Genomic DNA, 15,718 nt, shown 5'->3' with positions numbered 1-15,718 from the left:
GACAAGTGCTTACCAGGGTATCCGGACAGTTGCAGTTAAGGCCAGCATCTTCGGTAGTGTCCGGCCAATGTTTCCGCTTCCTGAAAAATAACTTCCACATCCCTTTGTGTGCGGTGCCGAAGAAGTGTTTGAGGGTTTGTGGTCCTTCTGGATTAAGCTCCCACATGCGGTGAGACCTGTGCTGGCATGGCAAGATTTGGCGAACTAACATCACTTGGATCACGTTGACAAGATCGATGTCTCTCTCGAGGAGGGTTCGGATGTGGCTCTGTAAAGTCTGCACTTCATCAACTGATCCCCAGTCCAGCCCCTTGTTGACCCATGATGCAAGCTATAATGGTGGGACAGGACGGAATGTGGGTGCAGCTGCCCATTTAGTGCTGCGGGGCTCCGTAACATAAAACCACTCCCGCTGCCAGTGATTGGAAGTTTCGGTAAAAGAACCTTTTGGCCAAGGAGTGCTGGTGAGTTGGCTGATCATAGCACCGCCACTCCACCTATTCCCCGTCGACTACATTCGGCTTCACATTGAAGGTCTTGAGCCATAAGCCGAAGTGTGGGGGGGTTCGGAGGAAGGCCTCGCATGTAATAATAAATGTCGAGACGTGGAGGATAGAGTTCGGGGCTAGGTCATGAAAATCTAGTCTGTAATAAAACATTAGCCCCGGGATGAAGGGGTGAAGAGCGAACCCTAGCCCCCGGAGGAAGTGAGAGATGAATATGACCCTCTCGCCAGATCTGGGGGTCAGAATAACCTGTCCTTGAGCAGGAAGCCTGTGGTGGACCTCCGCAGTCAAATATCTGGCCGCCCAAAGCTTTGCGATGTCCTCCTCCGTAATGGAGGAAGCCACCCATCGGCCTTGGGAGCTGGGTCTGGACATGATGGGGAGGCTTGAAACGATGAAATTGAATCTTGGGTGCTAGAACTCGAGATTGGGAAGCCTGAGGAGAGGTTTGGCATAAAAGACGGCCCTTGGTTCCTTTATAAAGGCAGCGGATATTGAATGCCACCTCCTAAGCCTAAGAACCTGCCTATTCCTAAGGAATCTTTCCCGCAGGACGGTTGGGTTACCCACGCTCGTATTGATGAAAATCCCGCAATTAGGGGACACGATCTCTGCTTCAACAGGACGTGTCAACGACAACCATGCCCCGAAACGTGGGATGGCGGGATGGGAAACGGTTCAAAATAATGACCGAGAAGCGTGACATCACATTACTAAAAGTTATCAGCAGATTGGATTCGTAGAATACTATACTCTCTACGGCTGTATGTTACAAGTCTAGACACGATCAATTTGTCCGAAGACTATTTTGGAGTTCGGAAGGAGGAACCCGCCTTGCAATGCTGAAGACAGCACTATGCACCGGATACCTTGTCATTGAAGCCAGGTTCATGGGCTACCGAGGGAGTCCTGGACTAAGGGGTCCTCGGGCGTCCATCCTGTTAGCCATGGGTCGGACTGATGGGCTGTGAAGATACGAAGACCGAAGACTGCACCCGTGTCCGGATGGGACTCTCCTTGGCGTGGAAGGCAAGCTTGGTGACCGGATATGTAGATTCCCTTCTTTGTAACCGACCTTGTGTAACCCTAGATCCTCCCGGTGTCTATATAAACCGGAAGACTTAGTCCGGATAGGACACTCATGATCATAGCCATACAAGCTAGGCCTCTAGGGTTTAGCCATTACGATCTCGAGGTAGATCAACTCTTGTAATACTCATATTCAACAATATCAATCAAGCAGGACGTAGGGTATTACCTCCATAGAGAGGGCCCGAACCTGGGTAAACATCGTGTCCCTTGTCTCCTGTTACCATCGACCTTAGACGCACAGTTCGGGACCCCCTACCCGAGATCCGCCGGTTTTGACACCGACAACCACTACTATCATATTACTTTGCTACTAAATACCTTCATGTAGATATTAAGTTTCCAGGTGTAGTTGAATTGACAACTCAGCTGCTAATACTTGAGAATATTCTTTGGCTCCCCTTGTGTCAAATCAATAAATTTGGGTTGAATACTCTACCCTCGAAAACTGTTGCGATCCCCTATACTTGTGGGTTATCAAGACTATTTTCTGGCGCCGTTGCCAGGGAACATAGCTCTATTCTTTGAGTCACATGGGATTTATATCTGCTGGTCACTATGAAGAACTTGAAATATAAAAGAACCAAGATTTTTCCCTCAACTACGAGGGGAGGTAAGGAACTGCCATCTAGCTCTGCAATTGATTCACCTTCTGTTTTGAGTAAACTTGCGACACCTACACCTGTTATTCATTCTGATATGCCGCATGTTATTGATGATGCCACTTCTGCTTTGCATGATACTTATGATGAAACTACTTCTATGCTTGATAATACTGTGCCACTAGGTGAATTTTTTGATGAACAACTTGCTAGCTTTAGAGAGAATGAAATTATTAAAACTGATAGTATTGATGAAAGTGATGATGAAGATTCTCCCCCTGGATATGAATTGTCTGTTGTGCCTGAGGATTATGTTATGGATGAAGAAACTGCTAGAGACTTCTTAGCTTGCAATGATAGATCTGATCTTAAGAAATTATTAGCTAAGCTTAAAGAAAAGTCTTTGAATGCTAGAATGAAATATGACCCTACTTTTGCTACTTCACCTATCTTTATTACTGATAAGGATTATGATTTCTCTGTCGATCCTGAGTTAATTACTTTGGTTGAATCTGATCCTTTTTATGGCTATGAATCTGAAACTGTTGCGGCACATCTTACTAAATTAAATGATATAGCCACCCTATTCACTAATGATGAGAAAACTCGCTATTACTTTATCCTTAAGTTGTTTCCGTTCTCATTAAAGGGTGATGCTAAAACATGATTTAATTATGTTCATCCTGGTTGTGTGCGTAGTCCCCAGGATATGATTTATTACTTCTCTGCTAAATATTTCCCCGCCCATAATAAACAAACTGCCTTAAGGGAAATATATAATTTTGTGCAAATTGAATAAGAGAGTCTCCCACAAGCTTGGGGAGGCTTCTCCGATTACTTAATGCTTTGCCTGATCATCATCTCAAGAAAAATGAAATACTTGATATCTTTTATAATGGACTAACTGATGCTTCCAGAGACCACCTGGATAGTTGTGCTGGTTGTGTTTTCAGGGAAAGAACTGTTGATCAAGCTGAATTGCTATTGAATAATATGTTGAGTAATGAAAATGATTGGACACTTCCTGAACCAACTCCTAAGCCAACTCCGAAGAAAAGGGGTATTCTATTTCTCAGTCCTGAAGATATGCAAGAGGCAAAGAAATCTAAGAAAGAAAAGGTATTAAAGCTGAAGATGTTAAGAATTTACCACCTATTGAAGAAATACATGGTCTTGATAACCCGACATATGTAGTAAAGGTAAATTCTCTCCATAGATTTGATAAATGTGAAATCCCGTCTACTAAAATTGCTAGGCAATGCTTGGATGAGTTTGATGGCTTTATGGTTAAACAAGAAGACTTCGATGCTTATGTTGGTAGACAATTGAAACGTAATGCTTATATGATTGAACACTTGAGTGATAATATGTCTAAAGTTCAAGGTGAACTTAAACTTATTAGTAAACATGCTTCTATGGTAACCACTCAAGTAGAAAAGGTACTTAAGGCTTAGAATGATTTGCTTAATGAATTAAATAATAAGAAAAATGATAATGTTGTTAGAGTTATGACTAGAGGGGGTAAAATGCCTCAAGAACCTTTGTATCCTGAGGGCCACCCTAAGAGAATTGAGCAAGATTCTCAGAGAACTAATGTTGATGCACCTAGTTCTTCTAAGAAGAATAAAAAGAAAAATGATAGGACTTTGCATGCTTCTAGTGAACCTGTTGTTGACACACCTGAGAATCCCAATGATATTTCTATTTCTGATGCTGAAACACAATCTGGTAATGAACATGAACCTAGTGATAATGTTAATGATGATGTTCATGTTGATGCTCAACCTAGCAATGATAATGATGTAGAGATTGAACCTGTTGTTGATCTTGATAACCCATAATCAAAGAATCAATGTTATGATAAGAGAGACTTTGTTGCTAGGAAGCACGGTAAAGAAAGAGAACCATGGGTTTAGAAACCCATGCCTTTTCCTCCTAAACCATCCAAGAAAAAGGATGATGAGGATTTTGAACTCTTTGCTGAAATTATTAGACCTATCTTTTTGCGTATGAGTTTGAATGATATGCTTAAAATGAACCCTTATGCTAAGTACATGAGGGATATTGTTACAAATAAAAGAAAGATACCGGAAGCTAAAATTTCCACCATGCTTGCTAATTACACTTTTAAAGGTGGAATGCCAAAGAAGCTAGGAGATCCACGAGTACCAACTATACCATGCTCCATTAAGATAAACTATGTTAAAACTGCATTATGTGATCTCGGAGACAGTGTTATGCCTCTCTCTTTATATCGTAGACTTGATTTGAATAAGTTGACACCTACTGAAATATCTTCGCAAATGGTTGATAAATCAACTGCTATACCTGTCGGTATTTGTGAAGATGTGCATGTCGTGGTTGCAAACATTACTATTTTAACGGACTTTGTTATTCTTGATATCCCTGAGGACGATAGTATGTTGATTATCCCTAGTAGACCCATTTTGAATACTGCAAGGGTTGTTCTTGATTGGAACAAAGGCAATGTCACTTTTCATGTTAATGGTAATGATCATACGTTACACTTTCCGAGGAAAGAACCTCAAGTCCTGATATGTCTCCGTCGTATCTACTTTTCCAAACACTTTTGCCCTTGTTTTGGACCCTAACTTGCATGATTTGAATAGAACTAACCCGGACTGATGCTGTTTTCAGCAAAATTGCCATGGTGTTATTTTTGTGCAGAAATAAAAGTTCTCGTAATGACCTGAAAATCAACGGAGATTATTTTTGGAATATATAAAAAATACTAGAAGAAGGATCCACGTCAGGGGGGCCACACCCTGTCCACGAGGGTGGCGGCGTGCCTACCCCCCTGGGCGCGCCCCCTGCCTCATGGGCCCCTTGATGCTCCACCGACGTCCATCTTGACTCCATATATTCACTTTCAGGGAGAAAAAAATCAGAGAGAAGGATTCATCGCGTTTTACGATATGGAGCCGCCGCCAAGCCCTAATCTCTCTCAGGAGAGTTGATCTGGAGCCCGTTCGGGGCTTTGGAGAGGGGAATCTGTCGCCATCGTCATCATCAACCTTCCTCCATCACCAATTTCATGATGCTCACCGCCGTGCGTGAGTAATTCCATCGCAGGCTTGTTGGATGGTGATGGGTTGGATGAGATTTATCATGTAATCAAGTTAGTTTTGTTAGGGTTTGATCCCTAGTATCCACTATGTTCTGAGATTGATGTTGCTATGACTATGCTATGCTTAATGCTTGTCACTAGGGCCCGAGAGCCATGATTTCAGATCTGAACCTATTATGTTTTCATGAATATATGTGAGTTCTTGATCCTATCTTGCAAGTCTATAGTCACCTATTATGTGTTATGATCTGTTAACCCCGAAGTGACAATAATCAGGATCCTTACCGGTGATGATCGTAGTTTGAGGAATTCATGTATTCACTAAGTGTTAATGCTTTGGTCCGGTACTCAATTGAAAGGAGGCCCTAATATCCCTTAGTTTCCAATAGGACCCCACTGCCACGGGAGGGTAGGACAAAAGATGTCATGCAAGTTCTTTTCCATAAGCACGTATGACTATATTCGGAATACATGCCTACATTACATTGATGAACTGGAGCTAGTTTTGTGTCACCCTAGGTTATAACTGTTGCATGAGGAATCGCAGCCGGCATAATTATCCATCACTGATCCATTGCCTACGAGCTTTTCACATATTGTTCTTCTCTTATTTACTTTTCCGTTGCTACTGTTACAATCACTATAAAACCAAAAATATTACTTTTGCTATCGTTACCGCCACTATCATATTACTTTGCTACTAAATACCTTGCTTGAGATATTAAGTTTCCAGGTGTGGTTGAATTGACAACTCAGATGCTGATACTTGAGAATATTCTTTGGCTCCCCTTGTGTCGAATCAATAAATTTGGGCTGAATACTCTACCCTCGAAAACGGTTGCGATCCCCTATACTTGTGGGTTATCAAGACTATTTTCTGGCGCCGTTGCCGGGGAGCATAGCTCTGTTCTTTGCGTCACTTGGGATTTATATCTGCTTATCATTACGAAGAACTGGAAAGATCAAAGAACAAAGATTTTCCCCTCGACTACGAGGGGAGGTAAGGAACTGCCATCCAGCTCTTCACTTTATTCACCTTCTGTTTTGAGTAAACTTGCGACACCTACTCCTGCTATTCATTCTGATATTTGGTATGTTATTGATGATGTCACTTCTGTTTTGCATGATACTTATGATGAAACTACGTCTATGATTGATAATACTGTGCCACTAGGTGAATTTTTTGATGAACAACTTGCTAGGTTTAGAGAGAATGAAATTACTAAAACTGATAATATTGATGAAAGTGATGATGAAGATTCTCCCCCTGGATATGAATTGTCTGTTGTGCCTGAGGGTTATGTTATGGATGAAGAAACTGCTAGAGACTTCTTAGCTTGCAATGATAGATCTGATCTTAAGAAATTATTAGCTAAGCTTAAAGAAAAGTCTTTGAATGCTAGAATGAAATATGACCCTGCTTTTGCTACTTCACCTATCTTTATTACTGATAAGGATTATGATTTCTCTGTCGATCCTGAGTTAATTACTTTGGTTGAATCTGATCCTTTTTATGGCTATGAATCTGAAACTGTTGTGGCACATCTTATTAAATTAAATGATATAGCCACCCTGTTTACTAACGATGAGAAAACTCGCTATTACTTTATCCTTAAGTTGTTTCGATTCTCATTAAAGGGTGATGCTAAAACATGGTTTAATTCTCTTTATCATGGTTGTGTGCGTAGTCCCCAGGATATGATTTATTACTTCTCTGCTAAATATTTCCCTGCTCATAAGAAACAAGCTTCCTTAAGGGAAATATATAATTTTGTGCAAATTGAAGAAGAGAGTCTCCCACAAGCTTGGGGGAGGCTTCTCCGATCACTTAATGCTTTGCCTGATCATCCTCTTAAGAAAAATGAAATACTTGATATCTTTTATAATGGACTAACCAATGCTTCCAAAGACTACCTGGATAGTTGTGCTGGTTGTGTTTTCAGGGAAAGAACTGTTGATCAAGCTGAAATGCTATTGAATAATATGTTGACTAATGAAAATAATTGGACACTACCTGAACCAACTCCTAAGCCAACCCTGAAGAAAAGGGGTATTCTATTTCTCAGTCCTGGAGATATGCAAGAGGCAAAGAAATCTATGAAAGAATTACATATTAAAGCTGAAGAGTTAAGAATTTACCACCTATTGAAGAAATACATGGTCTTGATAACCCGACAGAGGTAGTAAAGGTAAATTCTCTATATATATTTGATAAATGTGAAATTCCATTTACTATGTTTGCTAGCCAATGCTTGGATGAGTTTGATGACTTTATGGTTAAACAAGAAAACTTCAATGCTTATGTTGGTAGACAATTGAAACATAATGCTAATATGCTTGAACACTTGAGTAATTATATGTCTAGAGTTAAAGGTGAACTTAAACTTATTAGTAAACATGCTTCTATGGTTACCACTCAAGTAGAACAAGTACTTAAAACTCAGAATGATTTGCTCAATGTAAACTAACAGTAACTCATGGTAAAAGAGATCCAGTCAAGTCATACTCAATGTAAACTAATAGTAATGAATGCAAATGATAGCGGTGCTCTCCAGCTAGTGCTTTTTAATAAGAGGATGATGACTAAACATGAAAGTAAATAGATAGGCCCTTCGCAGAGGGAAGCAGGGATTTGTAGAGGTGCCAGAGCTCGGTTTTGAAATAGAGGTGAATTATATTTTGAGTGGTATACTTTCATTGTCAACATAACAACCAAGAGATGGCGATATCTTCCATGCTACACACATTATAGGTGGTTCCCAAATAGAATGGTAAAGTTTATACTCCCCCTCCACCAACAAGCATCAATCCATGGCTTGCTCGAAACAATGAGTGCCTCCAACTAACAAGAGTCCCAGGGGGGGTTTTGTTTGCAATTACTTTGATTTAGTTTGCATAAAGCATGGGGCTGGGCATCCCGGTGACCAGCCACTTTCTTGTGAGTGAGGAGCGGAGTCACTTTTCATGTTAATGGTAATGAGCAACAAAGGCAATGTCACTTTTCATGTTAATGGTAATGAGCATACGGTACACTTTCCGAGGAAACAACCTCAAGTCCACAGTATTAATTCTATTGGAAAAAATTTAACAATTACTATTGGAGGTTTTGAATTTGCTCTTCCCAGTGTCAAGAAGAAATATGATATTCTTATTGTTGGGGATGTGCATATCCCTGTTGAGGTAACCTAGTGTTATTCGAAAATTATCTGGTTTCATGTTATTCGAAAAGAGTTTGTTAACAAGACTTGATCAACCTTGTTTGTGGATTCCTTTTGATGAGCATGAGATGGATGAAGTTACAAAGCACAACCTTCTGTACCCTCTTTTTACTTTCTGTTATTTATATTCAGTAAAGCAAAAATAGTATTTTCTGTCTGTTTCCTGAATTATCCATGCAATAAAAAATACCCCGAAAATAAAAGTTCTCCAAATGCCCTGATAATGAAATATAATTTTTTTTCTAGAATATTTGAGAATTTTAGGCACTGTGAACACAGCAGGGGGAGCAGCCACATGCCCACGAGGGTGGAGGGCGCGCCCACCCCCTGGGCGCGCCCCCCTGCCTCGTGGACCCCACGTGGGTCACCTCCACTTATCCTTGCACCCACACACTTCATCTTGCTCCAGAAAAAATCACTAGCCAGCTCAAACCCGAGTTCTAGCTCATCTTGCTGCCATTTTCGATCTCCTTGCTCAAAACTCCATTCACAAAACTGCTTTGGGGGATTGTTCTTTGGTATGTGACTCCTCCAATGATCCAATTAGTTTTTGTTCTAGTGCTTTATTTATTGCAAATTTTTGCTGCTTAGGTGACCCTGTTCTTGAGCTTGCATGTCAAATTTATGTGGTCAAAAGTAGTTTTAATTCATGATATAGCCTCGAGGCACTTGTAGGAGTAGTTGCTATCAATTTTGTTGAGTTTGGTTCACTTTTATTTTTGAGTTACTAAAAATTTCAGAAATTTTTCAGAGGAAGAAATATTTTTAGGAAAATGTGCCAAGGTGGTTCCTCAAGGAAGCAAGGACCCAGGCTCGCAATACACGAGCTGGACAATGAACTACCAGGAGATGCTCAAGTGCGGACTTGCGAATGGCCGTCAGAGGACTTCATGGTTCGGGCAGGAATTAAGGAGGAATTTGCAGCATATGTGCATAACGCCGATCTTGAGAGCTTCGTGGCAGATAAGTGCCCTCGGTACTACTACCTAACTGATTCATTAGTGAGAAGGTTTAAATTTACATCATCACAAAATTCTCAAATTGTCCTATTTGATCTTTATGATAAATCTTATACCATGGACTTAGAAGATTTTAATACTTCTTGTAAACTCCCACAGTGGGGTAATGTTAGTGAACCTCGCAAATCTGAATATGAAGACTTCCTTGCTAGTATAACTGTGGGCGAATCTAGGGAAATCATGCAAGCTACCATAGGGAGCATTCATTTTCCTGCCATACATTATTTTGCTCTCTTCATAGGTAGATGCATTAACGGTAAGGATGAGGCATGTCACATGTGTGTTCCTGATCTTAGTGTTCTCAAGAGTGCTGTATTAGGAGATAGACAATATAACTTGGGGTCCATTGTTGCACTTAGGTTGCATAATAATAGTATTGATGGAGATTTCTTTGGTGGAATTTATGCAACCCGTTTAGCTGATTTTCTTGAGATACCCATACGCGGAGATGATATTGAGTTGCCACCTGCTTATTTAGATTATAATGCCATGGTTCGTCATCAGTTTGTTGAGACGAATGATCAGTTCCTCCAGTACCGACTAATCTTTGACACACGACGCACCTATCATGTCGCTCTCCCTGCTCCTACTTTCTTTGACTTTCAGGCAAAAGGAAGATATGTTATAACTAGGGAGGAGGCGAACGAGTATGAGAGGAAGACGGAGGCAGCTGATACGTCTCCATCGTATCTACTTTTACAAACACTTTTGCCCCTGTTTTGGACTCTAATTTGTATGATTTAAATGGAACTAACCTGGACTGACGCTGTTTTCAGCAGAATTACCATGATGTTGTTTTATGTGCAGAAAACAAATATTCTCGAAATGACGTGAAACTCCACGGGAGGTCTTAGAAAAAATAAAAAAAATCCTCGCCAAATATGAAGACTAGGGGGCCCACACCCTTCTCACGAGGGTGGGCCCCCCCTAGGGCGCGCCCCCCTACCTCGTGGGCCTCCTGTTGACCCTCCGACACCAACTCCAACTCTATATATTTGCTTTCGGAGAGAAAAAATCAGAGAGAAGAAATCATCGCATTTTACAATACGGAGCCGCCGCCAAGCCCTAAAACCTCTCGGGAGGGCTGATCTGGAGTCCGTTCGGGGCTCCGGAGAGGGGGATTCATTGCCGTCATCATCATCAACCATCCTCCATCACCAATTTCATGATGCTCACCGCCGTGCGTGAGTAATTCCATCGTAGGCTTGTTGGACGGTGATGGGTTGGATGAGATTTATCATGTAATCGAGTTAGTTTTGTTAGGGTTTGATCCCTAGTATCCAGTATGTTCTGAGATTGATGTTGCTATGACTTTGCTATTCTTAATGCTTGTCACTAGGGCCCAAGTGCCTTGATTTCAGATCTGAACCTATTATGTTTTCATGAATATATGTGAGTTCTAGATCCTATCTTGCAAGTCTATAGTCACCTACTATGTGTTATGATCCGGCAACCCCGAAGTGACAATAATCAGGACCACTCCCGGTGATGACCATAGTTTGAGGAGTTCATGTATTCACTATGTGCTAATGCTTTGTTCCGGATCTCTATTAAAAGGAGGCCTTAATATCCCTAAGTTTCCAATAGGACCCCGCTGCCACGGGAGGGTAGGATAAAAGATGTCATGCAAGTTCTTTTCCATAAGCACATATGACTATATACGGAATACATGCCTACATTACATTGACGAATTGGAGCTAGTTCTGTGTCACCCTATGTTATGACTGTTACATGATGAACCGCATCCGGCATAATTATCCATCGCTGATCCGGTGCCTACGAGTTTTCCATATACTGGTTTACGCTTATTTACTTTCCCGCTGCTACTGTTACAATCACTGCAAAATACCAAAAACATTACCTTTGATGTCTTTACTTTTGTTGCCGCTACCACCACTATCATATTACTTTGCTACTAAACACTTTGCTGCAGATACTAAGTTTCCAGGTGTGGTTGAATTGACAACTCAGCTGCTAATACTTGAGAATATTCTTTGGCTCCCCTTGTGTCGAATCAATAAATTTGGGTTGAATAATCTACCCTCGAAAGTTGTTGCGATCCCCTATACTTGTGGGTTATCAAGACTAATTTCTAGCACCGTTGCCGGGGAGCATAGCTCTATTCTTTGAGTCACTTGGGATTTATATCTGCTGGACACTATGAAGAACTTGAGAGATCCAAAAACCAAGATCTATCCCTCAACTACGAGGGGAGGTAAGGAACTGTCATCTAGCTCTGCACTTGATTCACCTTCTGTTATGAATAAGTTTGCGACACCTACACCTGCTTCTGCTATTCGTTCTGATATGTCGCATGTTATTGATGATGCCACTTCTGCTATGCATGATACTTATGATGAAACTGCTTCTATGTCTGATACTACTGTGCCCCTTGGTGAATTTCTTGATGAACAAATTGCTAGGGCTAGAGAAAAAGAAATTATTGAATCTGAATACGATGATGATAGTGATGATGAGCACATGCCTGTTATTCCTAAAGGTTATCTTTTTGATAGAGAATCTTCTGCTGCTATTTTCGCTTGCAAAGATAGATATGAGCTTAAGAGGTTATTAATTAAATGGAACAAAGAATCACTTAGAGATAGAATGAGACCTGACCCTGCTTTTGCTACTTCACCTATATGTGTTCCTGATAAAGATTATGAATTCTCTGTTGATCCTGATATAATTACTTTGGTTGAATCTGATCCATTTTATGGCTATGAATCTGAAACTGTTGTGGCACATCTTACTAAGTTAGATGATATAGCTGCCCTGTTCACTAATAATGAGAGATCATGTTACCTCTATTTACTCAAAATATCCCCGTTCTCATTAAAGGGTGATGCTAAGATATGGTTTAATTCTCTTGATCCTGGTTGTGTGCGTAGTCCTCAGGATATGATTTATTACTTCTCTGCTAAATATTTCCCTGCTCATAAGAAACAAGCTGCTTTAAGGGTGTGAGAACCCGGAATTAGCTTCCAGATCCTCTTGTGTATATTTGTCAACTCCAGGATCATTGTTGACAACACATTGAAATGATATCATTGCACAATACATTAAAGTATTACAAGTAATATATATTGTCACAAGACATACCTAGCGAAATGTCTCATGACATTTATTACATTCAAAAAAACAGCGGAAAGTACAATGCGTAGCGACTCCATCTCAGCCACAGGCAGTCGATGTAGTCCACGTGACCTCACTTCTACAGATCGCCATAGTAGTCATAGTCATCATCTTCGTCTCCAGGTAACTCTGTTGTCAACAAAATTATTGCCATTAGTACATTACGTACTCAACATGCCTCCGATGGGGAAGGTCCTCATAACTACATGTGGCTTCAAAGGAAGGTTGTATGGCTCATTTGCATAAAGCTAATTTTGTTTGACAAATAAAGCATTTGGATAAAAGCAGTTTTAGATGAAAAATGTTTTATCTCAGAATAACTTTCATCAAAGTGAGGATCCTCGATCAACTCACACTCTTCATAGGTTCCAAGAATAGGGGTAAAGAGGGAATAAGCAAGACAGGTCGTGTATGTCAAGAAAGATTCATGTGTTGTCCATGACCGTGGACACGGCTATTCGAATAGTTTTACACTCTACAGAGGTTGTACACTTTACCCACACGACACAATCCTGACTTGTTGCCACTAGCCGTCGCTAGCGTAGTACACCATTTGGTATATCGGCAGGGAGATTGTGACGAGGTCTTTCATTAGACCAAACTTACTGTGCCAAGCCCACTAGGTTTCAACATGGAAGTAACCGCAGTTCACAGTCCGGGCCCCCCTTTTGTGCCGAGGATACTCCTCGCAAGGCAGCTATCCCATCTGCGGTATGGTGATGACGACAATAAGAGTGAACTAACTAATTAACCAAGCCAGTGCCCATATAGCATGTGGTTGTACTGTTATCACAATCTTCAAATCCAAGACTTATTAGGCCTTATGCGGCACGGACGACTGATTACCCCCTTCAACCTGTGAAGGGCAGCCAATCACTCCTTCAATCCTTGATTCAGCTGTCGCCCGTGCTAGTTTTCAGATGGTAAGTTTCACCCAGAGTAGAAGAGAGTAGAGGATATCAACAAGGGCCAACCAGCCTAGCTCAGCGATAAGTTTCAACTGTCAATGACCGAGAGGTCATTTAACAAAGCACCTATAGGGTAATAAGCATGGCTAAGCATTTCCACTCTACCAGAATACTATAATTCTACTCAGGTGTCAATTGAATAGGCGACAAGCGGATCAAGGTAATGTGTCAATCGACATGCTAGCTACAAGAATTAAAATAGCATGCACATAGAAACAATAAAACTCAATGCAATTCTGTAAACCATAGGATAAGTATGATCAAAGAAGGAGGCATGCCTTTGTTTTTGAGTCCTTCTTCGGTAACCTGTTTCTGCCCATGTCCAACACCGTCGTCACTCCCTAATCATCGTAATGATAGCAAAAGACAAACAAATAAATACCAAAGCAATAGTAAATCCAAATAACATCCAAAACAAATTAAGAGTGGATGGATAGCGAGATATCGATCAGATGGAGATTCTGAAATGAGATAGCATGATAGGGAGGTAAGTAGAAAGGATTCAACGAAGTGATAAGGTTTAAGTTGACACAACTATGGAAGGCTTGGCGATCAAGACCAACGTTCTAATGTTAACTAATAGTGCCCACCACACATCATGACTTAAGGAACTACTATAACACCAACACAATGGCAACAACACAGATGGAATGGAACCACCTTATGCATTTAACTACACAATCATATCATGGTATGATAAAGGTAAAGGTTAACCATAGATAAATATTTAGATATCATCTAAATATTTAGAATGGTTAATAGCAACCAAACATAAACATCAACTACATCATAACTCAAAAGCAAGCATTCCATAAGACAACCAAACCAACATTATAAACCATTCCAGTCAAGAAATCAAACATCATTCAATAAAATGAATTGAAATAAGATCTAGGTTTAGACCTAAAACATTATTAAAATAAAATGGGATCAATACCGTTATATCTAACAAATTCATTTGTCAAACAATCAACAAGAACTATACAACACATGGAACAAGTGGATGAACAACTATCCTAGACATGATATGATTAAATGTGGTAATCAACCAAGAATAAATATTTGGAGGAATCCAAATATTTATAATGGTTAACAACAAGCAATGTATAAACATCATCCATAAGTAATATTAAGAAGTACTCTTATATCAAGAGCCAACACAATACTAGGAAGAAAATAAACAATACAATAATATGGTATGTATCATACAAGGCATGTGAATAAAGAATCATAAAGAGATCTTAACTAAAACCACAAGCATCAAACATACAAGTGATCATGAGAAGATACTAAAGTAGTACGTGCTCTTTAAGTAAGAAAGAACAGATATCCAATGATCACTAGTAACAAGATTACCCACGCATGCTTAAACAACAGAGCAAACTATGCGTGTTAAGCATATGAGGAAGGCACAACTCAACTAACATGAAAGGTAAAATATCTTGAACATGAGATGGACTATTGAAACAACTATAACACATGGTAGTATAATAAGACATGAAACATCACTTGCATGAAAGATGTCTAGGCATATAACAATGCAACGACTAGATATATACCCATAAGCATGGAATATCATTACATATGCTACCCGCTATGCTACCAATACACTACACTCATAATAACACACAACTTAGTTGATATACGCTAACCAAACATCGAGCATGCCGTTAGCACACAACATTATCATGCTAGTTGCGCCTTAGAAGCACAAGGGGTAAATCATACTAAGCAAGTAAACATCGAGGTCATTGCATCAATGAAATCAAGCAATGAAATAACAAAGCAAGAATAACAGAAATGTCATGCATTTGCTATATAGTACAACTTACACTTGCACCAACATAGGACAGTCAACTAGGCATGATTCGATACACAATTGCTATACCCACACTATGCAATCTAGTTATACAATCGAACATCATGACATGGTATTGACCAAGCAACAGGAATCATTCACTACTAGCATGTATCTCTACCAAGCAAAGACTAACCATGTGCGTGATCATGAAGTATAAACTAGCGACGGTATAACACATGCATGGGAAACATTCAATAAAGAATGCTTTCTACTTTAAGAAATTGCAAACATT

The sequence above is a fragment of the Triticum aestivum genome, chromosome 2A (genome assembly GCF_018294505.1).
Source record: "Triticum aestivum cultivar Chinese Spring chromosome 2A, IWGSC CS RefSeq v2.1, whole genome shotgun sequence".
Classification (NCBI taxonomy): domain Eukaryota; kingdom Viridiplantae; phylum Streptophyta; class Magnoliopsida; order Poales; family Poaceae; genus Triticum; species Triticum aestivum.
The sequence above is the reverse complement of the archived record's forward strand: the minus strand, read 5'-3'. Positions refer to the sequence as shown.